We start from the raw sequence: 13,867 nt of genomic DNA on the forward strand, positions 1-13,867 counted from the left end.
TTCTCAAGAACTAACTTTATCATTTTATTTTTTTGATCATCAGTTAATGTTGATGACCGTCCTGGACGTAGTTCGTCTTCGTCAGCTATATCTCGTTCTCGACCCTCTTTGAATAATTTGAACCAATTGAAAATACTTGCTCGCGACAAACAATTTTCACCGTAGGTCTCTTCCAACAATTTAAACGTTTCGGTACCAGAAATTTGTTTCCTCACACAAATTTAATGGAACTTCTTTGTTGAATAATTTCACTCATCGTTAAAATCGCCGAATGCACTTTATGTACTTCAGAAATACAAAAGTATACTAAACACAAATGATTATTTTGATGTTACAAAATTTATATTTTGATGATTTGGTGCAGATGTCATACCAACCCAGAAAAAATATTTCTTCGCGCAAATATTATATTAAAGGTCTTACTATTTTGTGCCCTCAGTAGCATTTCAACATACATAAGTTCTCTACTTGTATCTATAAAACAAATGCCTGTCAAACACATTTCATTTGGAAACAACTTACTTTTTAACCTTTTTATAGTAGTTTATGTATACCTAATCAAATCACATACCTGCAAATTGCAAGCTTGTCCTGGAGATTTTTCACTTCAGTAGCGGTGTCGTAATATTTGAATTCCACGAAATATAAATTCACTTCGCATCAATCAAATATAAATAATTTCCAATTTAGGTGGTTTAAATGTTTGGAGAGAAAGAACACCAGATCAACAAATCTAATTGGTGGTTAAATTGCTCGATAGCTGATGATGGTCACTGCTGAATTTGCGTTCGTTTCCAGGGATTTCTGTTGATACCATATCATTTGAAAACTCTGTAAATAGAAAGGATAGGAGTTATTTTGCCGCTTTATATATGTATGTATTCATGTATAAGCATTCAATTGAAAAAAATTAAATATTGTTTCAGTGGAATTAATTTATAATCAAAGCGCAGTGTGGCATTTCTTTCCACTTATTATTTTTGAAAATGCAAAATTCAACAGAAATTCATCTAGGCAACCAACTATTTTTGCCGCCATATTCCGGTGAAATCGTCAGTGTTCAACATGATCGACGCTGAGCTATGAAAATAAGTTAGATTATCAGATTTTTCCCGTCTTCGTAAACATTAATTGTTAAAAGAGAAGAGAATCCTCTTTTAAAAGAGCTCACTTTTGCTAAAATGAAACTAGAGCTAGATGTCATTAGACATAACACATATCTTGAACTCCTGTAACAGACAGGCAGAAAAGTTGGTAAAAAATACCTTTTTACGCAAAATTAAGATTCATTATTAAACTTTCATTGGCACCACTGAATGCTATATATTTTGAACACCCTTTCTATAGTTGGTTAAACTGATAATTGGTTTCAAACCCGGCCTTCATCTCGGCGATTTCTTTTCAGCGAGCATTCTCTTGAGGACTCAGGACAGAATAATGTTTCGGGCGCAAGGTTCGTAGATACGGTAGATGCGAAGGAACTTCGAAGAACAATTGATACAATCTTATCATCGTCTTCACTGACTTAAGACATTACATATTTATTGCCTGGTCTATGAACTCAAGAACCGCCCACTTTGTACTAAGCTTTCGCGCAACCAACATTTTCATGAACGATTTGTTCAATAGGTTTCTTCGATTATTTTCAATTGGCGGTTAGCGACTTAACTTCAATTCGCGGTCATTCCAGAAAATTTTGGAATTTTTTAAACTTCGATAATAACATCGCCTTCGAGTGAAAAAGCGACCATTTCAAAAAAGTTTTCTCATGTCAAAAATGAGTTCGAAGGCTCGACATTGCCCGCCGTTGAAAGATCGTTCTTAACAATACATTTTCATAGATTTTCTGAAGATTTTAACATCCTAAACAAGAATAAAAACTACGAGGTGTGTTCAAAAAGTATCGCGAATTTTGTGTTTTTTTTCTAAAATTATTTATTTATTTATGAATATCGATTTTGTCCCATTCAAAGTAATCCCCATGAGATATTATACACTTGTCAACGGTTTTTCCAATCTTCGAAGCACTTCAAAAAATCATTTTTTTTTTATCTTCTTCAGCTCCTTCTTCGATGCCGTCTTTATCGCGTCAAGAGAAGCGTAACGTCATTCTTTCATGGGCCTCTTCAGTTTAGGGAACAAGAAAAAGTCACGGGGGGCCAGATCTGGGGAATACGGTGGCTGTGGCATAATTAGTGTGTTGTTTTTGGCCAAAAAGTCGCGCACAAGCAACGATGTGTGAACAGGGGCGTTATCGTGGTGCAAAAGCCAATTTTTGTTCTTCCACAAATCCAGGCGTTTCTGGCGGATTGCTTGGCGCAAATTGCGCATAACTTGCAGGTAATATTCCTTATTGACCGTTCTTCCCTGTGGCAAGAACTCATGATGCACATCGAGTGCACCTGCACTCTAAGAAAACTGTCAGCAAACTGTAGTGATACTTTTTGAACACACCTCGTATATACCTGTATGAATGAACAGCGTGATGAGCTGAGTGGATGTTCATCTGTATGTGCGTGAACTTGTCAGTTTTTGAGATATCGGTCTGAAATTTTGCTCACGTCCCTTTCTCTTTTAGAAGCTGCGCATAAGTTGGAACCGCCGTTATCGGCCGACTATAGCATATAGCTGTCATACAAACTGAACGATGAAATTATGTCCTTGTATGGGCAACTTTTTTATTTGAAGAGCTATCTTCACACAATTTAGCGTGGACTACTTATTATCCAAAGCAAGTGTGTCACCTCCGAAGAAATTGTTTAGATCGAGCGATTACAGCATATAGCTGTCATACAAACCGGCCAATCAAAATCAAAATCTTGTATGGCAAACTTGTTTGTTTAACAAGATATCCTTAAGGTATTGGACATACGGATTGGCAACGTTACAATCTCCGAAGAAATTGTTCAGATCGAACTCTTATAGCCTATTGCTACTGTGTAAGCTGTTATTCCAATGCTGAAATCCATTCAATTTAATATACTATCAGCTTATATATAGTATACTAAGCGCTTAGTAAACTCTATAACAAAAAATGAAATTGCAATTTTCAGCAAATCTGCAACACAAGGTCATTTCCTGTTTCAACATGATAACAAAACAACAACAACGAAATCACATTCATTATTTTCCAGCTTAATAAATGCCTCTTGATAAGTACATATAAACTGTCTATGCGTACGTGTATCCGTTTGTATTATTGGTCTTACAAGATAAATAAAAAACTACACATTAATTCAACATAAATCACGTACAAATGCGGATACATGCACGAGAACTAGTTGAAGAAGAAACGGAAAATAAATTCGCAACAATTTTTATACTTTTTTCCCTGTGTGCTCACAGCTTGGAGATACAGAGGAACTCAATTTCACGCATTGCTACAAATGTGCTGCCATTCATTGACACAGTGAGCGTGTGTGATAGTGTGCTAAGAACATAGCAACAAATTTTAATGAAATCATAGATATCCTTACACACACACACATATGAATAGAAGTGTAAGGCAAGTGCACTATAGGCACACACACTTACAAAGCAGCGCTTGAGAAACACGAAAACGCCACAGGTGAACTTGAGACAAGCGTTTGTATATGTGAGTGCGTGAATGTATGAGGGAACTATAGATATTTTAGAGCATATGCACTTACAAGTCAAGCTTAGTACATACTAAGTACTCAACAAGGCGGAAATCCCCATTAGTAAGCAGTAGTCATGAGTATCCATGAATATGTATACATTAGGATGGACGTCATTACATGAATTAGTACCCCAGTTTTTGAGATATAGATCTGAAATTTTGCACATGTCTTTTTTTCATCACGAAGCTACGCATTTGTCGGAACCGCCAGCATCAGACAAATATAGCATATAGCTGCCATACAAACTGAACGATCAAAATTATGCCCTTGTATGGAAAACTTTTTTAATTGAGGAGATCTCTTCACCAAATTTGGTGTGGACTATTGGCCAAGGCAACGGCGGAATCTTTGCAGAAATTGTTCAAATCGAGTCACTATAACGTATGGCTACCATACAAACTGACGATTAATATCAAACTCTTGTAAGTTGTTTTTGTTAAGGATATTATAGCTTCGGTAAGCGGTAAATATTTTTTCCCGTTTTCAATGAAAAGACTAAAATATTTTATGTTTCCCAAGCTTTTTAAATGTCTTGTACTAAATCTTTTAACTCTAAAACAAATAAGCCTACAACTTTGAAAAAGGGATATTCAAATTTAAAATTTACAGCTCTACTAAAAAGATCTTCATGATTTTTTCCGTAAAACTAATCATTTCAAATTAAAATTATGTATCGAATATACTCCTTTCAAATAGTACACCATAACGTATGAGCAACTCAGAATGTGTACCATAAATAACTTGCAAGAAGGTTCAGTTCACTTGATCAATAAACCTGATTGCGTATAACTTCTAAAGTAGTAATTTTATGAAAAAAAATTTTAAGAAATTGATTTTTAGTGGAAAATTTTATATAAGAATTTCACATTATCGGGGATGTACAAGGTGCGTTCCAAAGTAAACAGGACTAAAAAAAAACAGAACAAATGGTTTTTTCGGCAAAATCAAAAAATGTTATTCAAAATAGTTATTCAAAATAGTCTCCTGCAAATGCATTTTTTCGAAAAGGAAGAAGTCGCACGGTGTCATATCAGGGGAATACGGGGAGTTGTTAAGGCTCAAAATGTCATTTTTGGGCAAATAATCGATCACAATGATGTCCTTCGAATGTTAGATTCTAAGCAATTTTTGGTCGTCCGTCAATTTGTGCGGAACAAACCGTGCACACACCTTTCGTAAGACCTAATGTTCGGTCAAAATTCGATAAATCGATGTTTTGGAGATGTTCAATTCCATTTCCATGAATTTCAATGATGATTTCGGCTGATTTTTGATGAATTCACGCACATTTTCGATGGAATTTCCGGTGATCAGGGATTTTGATTGGCCCACACGTTGATCGTCATTTATGTCCTCACGACCAATTTGAAAACGTTGAAACCACTCGCGCACTCTACTACGGGATATGCAATCATCGCCATGAACTTGTTTCATCAATTGAAACGTTTCGGTAAATGTTTTACTTTTTAAGACAAAATTTTAAAACAAAATTTTAAACAAAATTTTAAAACAAAAGTTAATGTTCGCTCTTTGTTCGAAGCTCATTTTCGCACCGATAACACAAACATACTGACACTTAAAACGTAATAACTTGACTTCCAATCTATTAATTGTCATGAAATTTTCACTGGACAGTCGATAAAGATAGCTGATTCAAACGTACCAGTCGACATATAGATGGCGCCAACGGGGGGCACAAGATTCAAAATTCCTGTTTACTTTGGAACAAACCTTGTAGATTCTGTGAAAGAACTGTACCGCGAAAAGGGCAGGAAAAATTGACATATTTTCAACAAAAAGAAGAGAGCGGCAGAAAGACATGAGTACGAAGAGCTTGAGATGCTGGCTAGCAGCAGTTCTATTTGAAAATTTTATCAGAAGTTAAAGCAGCAAACAAATATTTTTTTAATCCGAGGATGACTTCTGTAAAGACAGGAAAGGAAACCTGATAACAGACACAAAGTACACTCGAAATGTCGAGATAACTCATCTCGAACCTGCCGAATGTCGGAACCAATGCTGCGACGGACGAAGAAGAACCCACACTAACAATCTACCGCGACAATATTGTTGTGCCGCCACTCGAACAAGACGAGGTGAAACCACCTCTAATGCGGCTTAAGAACAACAAAGCCCCGATGGATTACCGGCATAGCCGTATAAAGTCGGCGGTGGGGTGCTGGAAAGGCTCATGTTTTAGCTGCTAAGCATGATTTGATCGAATGAATACATGCTCAATGATTGGAATACGAGTGTATTCTACCTGTCTTCAAGAAGGGAGATCCCGCAGTCTCAGCTAACTATCGCGGGTTCAGTCTTCTTAATATCGCGTAGAAAGTCCTTCCGACAATATTGTGCGAAAGACTTAAGCCCGTTGTCAATAAACTGATTAGACCTTATCAGTGTGATTTTAGACCTGGGCAAATCATTTACCAGACTTTCACAATACGCCAAATCCTGAAGAAGCCACTCATCACCTTTTTGTCGATTTCAAAGCCGCAGCACTGATAGGAGCTACCTCTTCGACGCTATGTCTAAATTTGGTATCCCTGTGAAACTCATACGGCTATGCAGAATGACATTGGGCACAACCATCAGCTCCGTTGAAATCGGGAGAGACCGCTCCAAACAGTTCGATATCAAACGAGGCTTTAGACAGAGTGATTTTCTCTCGTGCGTCTTTTTCAATGGAAAAAGTAATACGTACCTGTACCGCAGTGGTACTGTCTACTCTAAAAGTACAATGCTACTGGGGTAAGCAGGTGATATTGACTTCATAGATCTGAGCAACAGTGAAGCCTTTTCAAACTTAGAAAAAGAAGTGAAGGAAATTGGTCTTATGGTGAGGGCAAGACAAAGTACCCTGAGGCCACATTCAAAGATTCCTCGCGTTTTGGGAACTACGTCACTGTTGGCAGCTATACATTTGAAAAAGTTAAGGACTTTGTATATCCTGAGACCAGCATAAATTTCACCCATAATAAAGCGCAAAATAACTCTTGTCAACGGGTGCTACTTTGGAATCAGTAGGATATTAAAAACAGATTTCTCTATCGACGAAGAAGAATTACACTGTATTATTCCGGCCCTCTTATGCGGCGCGATGACGACAAGAGATGAGGAAGCACTTGAAGCATTCGAGTGTACTGTCCTTCGCTAAATCTTAGAAGCCGTTCTAGTGAGCGATGCGTAACGAAGAAGATGAAACCACGAACTGTTTAAGCTGTAAGGTGACATGGATATTGTTAAGCGCATACAAATTGAACTAATACTTTGGTTAAGTCATGTCGTTCGCATGGAAGATGATGCTCCAGCGAAAAGCACATTCAACCGAGACCCATGAGTGGACAACGAAAGCAACGGTGTCCACTCATCCAATGGACAGACCAAGTGCATAGCGACCTGTCTGCGCTTGGGATGTACAACTAGATTGAACTCGAAGAGGTTAGAGGCTACTGGCGATGTTTCGTAATCTCGGTCCTGATCGACTTGAGGGGTTAGTGCCAAAGAAGAGGATTGTAGACTTACTTAATTACTTACTACAAAATCGAAAAATCCCATGTTATATACATCGAAAAAATGTGGTATAGGCAAGGTGTAAATTGAAAATAAAAATTTTGTTTATGTTGGAAGCTCTGTTTTAGGACAAAAACTAAAATTTCAGGGTTTGTTTGCAAAACACATCACCTTGATAAATAACGGACACCCTAATATGCAAATACACATGCATTTAGGAACGTGTGTGCAGAGGAATTGCAGCAGTTAAGTGCGTTTATATTCATTCGCACGATTACTTATACACACACCCAACAACACATACATAAATAACTAAGCGTTGGCGCTACGAATAACGTCTGATGACAACAATGAAAGCATAGCAACAACAACAATAAGTTAGCAAAGTAAAAGTAGCGTGAAAATAGGTGGCAAGGCATGCAAAAGTCAAGTTGTTAAGCGCGTGTGTTGCATGCGATTCGATACGAGCACCTGCCTGAGATGCTAAGCTAATGTTGCAACAACAAATTGCACACTGATGCGTAGGAGCACATACGCTTACAAGTATATGAGTATACTCCCACGCTTTCAGTGATGTAAGTGCATGTGTGTGTGCTTTGGAGCATGAGTAATATTCGTGCCTGATTACAAAGTGCCGAAGAGCAATGAAATAGTGGCAAATGTGCTATGTGGCTTTATGCGCTGCTCGAAGCAACATACAAGTACTCAAACCAACACACACACGCACATACATAACACTTGCTTACAAAGCAATTTGTATGCTTAAAGCAAAAATGTAAGTTGCGCGATACAAATACAATTAAGTACGTTTGCGTATGTGTGTTTGTGTGAGTGTGTGTGTTAGTTTTATCAAGTGTCGCTAATAAATGGGTTTAGTGATGAAAGTAGCGCGAAATTACGCGTTGCATTTGTTGATGGGAAACAGGGTGCCACGATCTTGACTGAAATACCCCTAATTTTATTATCAAGGTCTGCAAAGTAATCCATATTAGCCGCAAATTTCGCCACGACCAACTATTTTCTCAAGTTTTTGAACGAAAAGTAAGCACACGTGACCAAATCTAGAAAATGCGGTGAGTGATTAGAGCAGCAAGACAAAATTCGATTAATTATTACGCGGCGATGTCGGGAGTGTAAGCTGGTGTAATTTAGTGTTTATAACATACTGTTTACATGAACTTAACATTCATTAACACCATTATACTGAAAATAATTTTCCCTTCCGTTAAACTAATTGAGAAATGTGAATAATCGATTAATCGATAACATGGTCTTTGAAAACTTTAACATATGTATATTGTACATGTGCATTAATTTAAATATGATACCTTTAGATCTAATATGAGATAAACTGATATGCAATCTGAATAATCGATTAATCGATAACATTGTCTTTGAAAAATATTACATTGATTAAAAATGTATATCGTAATCCTTAAGATAATTTTTTTTGGCGAAGCCGTTTAACCAATGTGAATAATCGATAATTCTCTAACATGGTCGCTAAAAAAATACATTGATTAACATCATTGTACTGAAAATAAATTTCTCTCCGTTAAACTGTTTATCAATGTCAATAATCGATTAATTGATTAATCGATAACATTGTCTTTGAAAATGTTAATTTATGTCGGGTGTGTAAGCCGGTGTAATTCAGCGCCGATTCAGATCAAAAGATTGGCAGATTAAAGTTCCGTAACCGATCGAGATGTGCACCATCTCCAAGTAGTCCATACAGATCTTGCCTTCTGAATATCAGAATACTGCTTCGGCCGTTTCTTACTCTCCACTGTGAATTCAATTCAGAAACTTCTTCGGACCGACACATTCCTTTCACATTCCTAATACTCCATGCATGATAAGACCCAAACGGTTTTTAGAATACCTACTATATCTAACTATCTATCACGCCCACTTTCATTGGCGATCTATCAAATCGTGGACTGTTGTCACATTATCACCCGTCATTTGTGTAGCATCAAGGCGTGCTTGCAACTCCATAAATCTAGTTTTGACAGTTGTCTTCTTTTACCTTTATCACAAGTATCAGTTTAGCATCTTCTTTTTCATTTTCATAAATACGCGAACACGCTTACTTTCACAAGCGGTCAAAGCAAAATTATGCGTCGGATTGCGCGGAAATCAGTCCTCATATAGAGCAATATACATACAACCGGATAGTAAATTTCCTTTGCAATAGCATAGTTCGTTCCGAAAGTATGTAATTTTCATTATATTTAGGTCTTCCACCGGCACCGCCACAAACAACCGTTATTTGTGCAAAATATATTACGCTCGAGTAAATAAATTATTAAACTAATTGCTCCGACGCCCCACAATGCGCACACACAAGATTTTAATGAGCAAACTTTAGAAAATGTTGCAATCTCTGCTGACTAACTAGCGAACTATTGCGCTCGCCTCCATTGGCTTCCATAACATAGAAATATTTTCAACAGTTTAGTTGGTGTACAGAGCTTAGAATCTATATATATGTAAGTACGCCAGCTGCCAACACACAAGGCACGTGAACATAAATTCCAACAAACTGCATTTACTTTGGCTACAAAAGGAAAACTTTTAAAAAGTCCAATTTAACTAATTGCATTTCCAGCGATTCTTTTGATTCTGCGCGCCAGTAATGCCGGTGGAGAACACAAAAAAGAGTCAGCAGTTAGTTGCTAAGGTCAGCACAAACACATAGAAAATACATACGTGCATAGAGAGCACAAAGTGCAGGTGACAATGATTTTATAAAGCATACGCCAAGCACGCATGTGTGTGTAGATACAGTGACTTAAAATAATGTTCATTATGAATGATATAAATTCGATATCAAAGAAGCATTTCAAGATTAGAGAACGAAACAATCGAAACTGATGATTTTGGAATGTGAATCATCGATTAATCGATAACATGTCTTTGAAAAAGTTTACATTGATTAGTTCGAATACACTTAAGCTAGCTAAACTAATTAAAAATCGATTAATCGATAACTTGGTCTTAATTCAATTACTTCATTATCTAAACTGAGTTAATAATATAAATAATTGATTAGTCGATAACGCACGTCAAACTGATTTAGGAACATGAATAATCGATAACATGTTCTTTGAAAAAATTGAACATTGATTAACACCATTATAAACTGTTTTATCAATGTGTATAATCGATTAATCGATAACATGGTATTTGAAAATGTTTACATATTACTGCATGTGCATTAATTAAATTATGATACCGTTAGACCTAATGATAGCTAATCTGATGTGAAATGTGAATAATCGATTAATCGATAACAATTAAATTTTGTTCGATTATTCAATAACATGATCACTGAAAAGTACTATTATAATTAAATCTTGAGTTTGTTATATTCAATTAAACTTCCCATAAAGCCAAAGTGTCTTAAAAATCATCTATTAATCGATAGCATATTTATTCATTATTTTTTTAAATAATTTTTAAATAAAATTGTATGAGCAAATACAAACTATTGCTCGACACTGTAAATGAATCTGTGCAAACCGCTGCATTGGCGCACATACATATGTATTCATCTACATGTCGTACATACATTCATACATATCGTTTGTAGGTATACTACGGTGAGGCATACACATCCAACTTCATTTTATTTGAGACACCCTGTCTCTGCTAGCGCTGTAGGTAGCACAGCGCCACTCAGCAATTATATAACTGCAGTTAAACTCACTTAGTTGAAACAAAGCAACAAAAGAGATGTTTTACAAGCCCACTACTAATACATACACACATATATACACGCAGTGAATGAGAATGTGGCAAAAGAGAGGAAGTTGCAACTGAAATAGCGAAAACGCAGCACTCAACAAAGAGTTGGTGTTTGGAAATACAAGCAAGTATATGCCAGCACTAACTGTTAACTAGAGTATCAGCACGTTTTTCCTCTTTCGAGAGATTGCTGATAAACACACAAAGAAAACGAAAAAAAAACCTCCTTGCTTTCATGTTGAGGCTATTTTTACACTGATTGTTTTTCTAGCGGACTGCTGTCCACCTGCCGTTCGAAGCGACAAAATGTCAGCCAGTGCGTCGACAGCTCGCGTGCCAGCAACTATTGCACCAAAATATGTAGCAGCTATCGGCCATTTATCTACATGTACTATATATTGAAGAGCTCGATGTATATAATGTGCACACACGCTGTTTTTTGTTGTACGCGCCAATGTGGGCCATGTGCCAAGTTTTGTCGTCGCTTTCACTACTTTTTGCTGTAGTGTCTGACTTTAATTTTCTTTCTGCTTCAAATTTATGAAAGCGAAAGTTGCATACACTACGCAAATATATAGCTGTCAGTTATGTTGGTGCAAATATTTATGCGCCTAAATGCGTTTAGGAAGTGTGCGCGTATTTTCAGCGTCGCCGTGACCTTGCTGTCATTGATTAAAGTGCACTCGTGAACTCAGGCAAGGGTGCGACTTTAAAGGCATTCTGCCAAATTTATTGAACTTGAGTGCTTTTTGAATGAAATTAAGGCGTAAAAGCAAAAATATGCGAACGTATAGAGTGTGCTGTGCTACTAGTGGTATGAGTAACATATGCGCTGCGTGCTGTACAAAAAGTTACGTATACGCAGTGGTCGGCGTTTAATTAAGTATACCTTTAACATTGTCAAGCGGCTAAACAATTTATTTTAGTGCACATTTTTTGTAAATATTTATTTCTCTATAATTTACTTTAATTGCTTTTAGGTCTCAAGTTTTAAAAATATAAGAAAAAATTAAGTAAATTAGTATTTTAATTTGCCCAGTGAACTATTCACAATAGTAAAACTGATCCACTTTATTGAAAAATCTACATACTCTATTGCACGCATTCAACTCGATAACTTTGGTTTTGCTTTTAAATGTAATATTTTTGACAAGAGAGCAGAAGCGAGCAGAAAAATGGCGAATCGATTATAGCTAATATAAAGTGTGAAAGAATACCTCGGTCTGATGAACAAGGCTTAGTGCTTTATCTAATTGATTGAACTTTTATTGTAACAGCGTACTATTTTAGTATCTAAAACACTCGAGAGGAAGGACGTTTCTAAACTCCGGGTTTGGCGAGACCAAAAACTTACTTAGCGAATGCTACAACTAAGATTCGAGTTGTTTCATGATCAGCGCCATTTTTTTGTTAGAGGAAATGTATGAAAGAAGTTGTTCGTGAATTCTTGGCCACAGACAATACTGTAACAATGCTCCAGCTTCTATATTCGCCGAAATGACTCCGTGTGACTTTTTTCTACAACCGTAAAGAGAAGTCGTTTTACAAGATATACAAAAAGGGCTGAAAGAGGTAAGGGATATCCCTATCCCAAACATCAAGTTTGAGACATCAGTATATAATATCGGATGAAGACGACAACATTAATGTGTGGTATTAAAGGAAGCAAGGAATGCATATGAATTGATTAACTGAAGTAACCAATTGCATCAAGAAGTTCCTGAAAAGTGAGTTGAGATGTTCAAGGCTTGTATAACTATCTTGAACTTCTATGGAATAAACGGAAATGCGATGAGAAAATTATTTTATTTTTGTAATCAATGGACTTATTCCACCAAAAAAAAATATAAAAAGCAAATCTCCTAAGTATACTTGTTGTAGCAATTAGATGGAAATGAATGGAAATGATTAAGTGTTAATTAAGCTGTAAGAAGCAAGCTTAGATTCCCTTAAATGATGTGATTTGCATAGTATGATGTTTAATGAGATAAGGTCATCATTTGTTCTATATATTTTTAACACTTCGATAAGTTCCTTTCGAGATGATTGGGTATCTTGATGCAGAGCGATCGATGTTAAGCAGAAGTTGAATACTGGAAATTTCATCAAAAGATGTTGCTGCCTAAAAACAGCATTCCATCCTCAGCATGCAGGTACCTCCCATTCAAACAGACCATAGGTTGTTGACACATATGTATGATGTTACAAGGATTTATCCCATATAATTAGTATTAAGTACCAACTTTCAAATGATTCGTCACTGCAATCTGACCATTGATTCGTCAGTTATTGCATTTTATGTTAAGATTCTTTTGTTATTGAAAAAAATGGGAAAAGTGAACTTTGAGTTTCGATAAAGTATTGCTTGCACATGAAAAAATTACAGTGGAAACCAAACAATGGCTTGATCAACACTTTCCGTACTGTTTCAAGGTCAAAACTACAAATTCACAAGAATTAAACAGTAGGTTTTGCAGGGTGGAGTCTTTACCCCGTTACTCTTTAATTTCTATATTTCGAAACTCCCTCAACGAACAGAGGGAATTCCCATCACCTCGTACGCTGATGACTGCACGATATAATCGATGAGCAATGGAATCGATGACATGTGCTCAAAGGTAAAGATGGCCACTCTCCGACCTTTCTCGCTGTTTCTCTGCAAGGAACCTAACACTTTCCCCACAGCGACCATATTCACGAACATCTGACCGCCACCGCTCCTTCACTCCTCACACGACCGAAATAACTGCCAAAGTACAGAATCGCAACAAAATTCTCAAGCCGCAAGCCGTCAGGTCAAGAAGGAAAGACAAAGGAATCAGGCCGGTCTTAAGCTACGCCGAAATGCAAGCGAAAAGGCTTCAGACGTATCAGAACACTGCACTTGAGGTCTCCGGTCTTACACTTACAAAGCGAGACCGGTATGCTTTTGCAGAAACCATCCCGCAGTCAGCTTG

The 13,867-nt window shown here is 36.8% G+C and overlaps 1 protein-coding gene across 1 annotated transcript in view; it reads right to left on the reverse strand.

The window, feature by feature from the left end:
- The window catches only part of LOC120773133 (transient receptor potential cation channel trpm), a 292,034-nt gene that overhangs the window by 225,223 nt on the left and 52,944 nt on the right, over positions 1–13,867 (reverse strand). Inside the window, exon 2 of the mRNA XM_040102134.1 lies at positions 572–831. The gene's annotated coding sequence lies outside the window, so the exon portion shown is untranslated. The remainder of the gene's footprint in view (positions 1–571; positions 832–13,867) is intronic.

Source organism: Bactrocera tryoni, chromosome 3 (assembly GCF_016617805.1).
Source record: "Bactrocera tryoni isolate S06 chromosome 3, CSIRO_BtryS06_freeze2, whole genome shotgun sequence".
Classification (NCBI taxonomy): Eukaryota; Metazoa; Arthropoda; class Insecta; order Diptera; family Tephritidae; genus Bactrocera; species Bactrocera tryoni.